The sequence below is a fragment of the Populus euphratica genome, unplaced genomic scaffold (genome assembly GCF_000495115.2).
Source record: "Populus euphratica unplaced genomic scaffold, PopEup_1.0 scaffold365.1, whole genome shotgun sequence".
NCBI lineage: Eukaryota > Viridiplantae > Streptophyta > Magnoliopsida > Malpighiales > Salicaceae > Populus > Populus euphratica.
In genome coordinates, this window is record NW_011500256.1 from 31,115 (window position 1) to 32,678 (window position 1,564).

A 1,564-nucleotide genomic window follows, 5' to 3' on the forward strand; every position below is an offset into this window, starting at 1 on the left:
GAGGACTATTTTGTAAAATAGAGACTAGGGTTTTCTAGGATATAAAAAGAATGAGAGAAGAGAAGGGGGGCAGCCAGCCAAGAATAGAAAAATACCCCTTCCTCTAAGAAACTATAAATTATGCATTCTTCCTTCTTTTTGATTAGTTGTTCAATAAACATGCAAGGCTAAACACTTTTTCTTGATTGCAATGATACAGAAACCTTCGGATTTCAAGAACTGTGAGATTTATTATACCTTTTCTTTTCAGTTTATATGATGAATATATTTTTTCTCTTATGCTTATTTTTCCTATGATTATTTATTTTAATTTCTAGAGTGGACTCTAAGTTATTATTGTAGACAATCTATTGCTAAGTTTGATATCAAAACTGGAGTTGTGGTATGAACTTGTGAAGCAACTGAGTTTAATAATTATAGTGGATCTACATTATTAATCTCAAAGAGAATATTCAATCAAATCAAACATAGTGATTAGTACTTAAAAGTGTATTTTTATTAAGGTTTTATATCATTATTTTGCATTTTTTGTGTCAAATTGTAGCAATAACAAAGAAGTCTGAATCTGTCCTGTAGCCTAGACACTGTTCAATGTTCAACCCATATCTTGAGTTCTAGATATCCAAATGACCTCAATTTTTTTTCCTGGAGAGCTAAGATAATTTCCTACAACTTTCATGTGGAGGTCTAGTTCAAATTATGACGTTATCAATCATATTTTATTCAGATAAGAGAAGATAAGGATTGTCACAAAATCAAGAGTTGGCCACCCACTTATCAATTAGTCATCAAATCAATAGTTTCTAATTTTGGCCTATAAAAGGAGACATTTACCATACATTTAGGCATCTTGGTTTCCAGATCAAGATCATGCTATTGCTTTCTCTCTTTATATTTTTGTAATGCTTAAGTTTTGCTTTCATTAATATCTTATTTATGCCTTTCATTTTCTTTCCTTTACTTAGTTAAATTTTATCTTATTTATGTTATTATTTTGTTTATTTATGTTTCTCTTTTTCATTATGTTTAGCTAAGTTTATTATATCAAGGTGAAAATGTTATACTAATAATGTAAGAATAAGTATAGTATAAACTCAACATGGACCTTAATGTTTGATACTAACATGTTTTGTATTTGTTATCTTGTTCATTTTTAATACTTTTCTTGTTAAATGATTAATATAAATTTATGTTGTATAACAATTGGAACAACAAATACTTGGCATTTTTATAACCAAACCGTATGGTATAACCTCCACCTGTGCTATGAAAGGAACTTGATTTGTTGTTAACATAAGTTATAATCATAAATGCTTGACGAGATTTACAAGTATTAGCATTAATTGAATGAGATAACCAATGCAATCATGTTAACAATTTATAATCTGATTGGAACCTCCTTTGTGTGTGGTTTCCAATTCAATAATAAGAGTTTATACTATACTTGTTTGATATACCATTAGTGGAACCTACATTAGTAAATTTTCTAACCTTGACATTTGTTGTTATCATTGTTTAATCCTTACATTAATATTCCATCTCCAAGTTCTCATCATCATCTTCT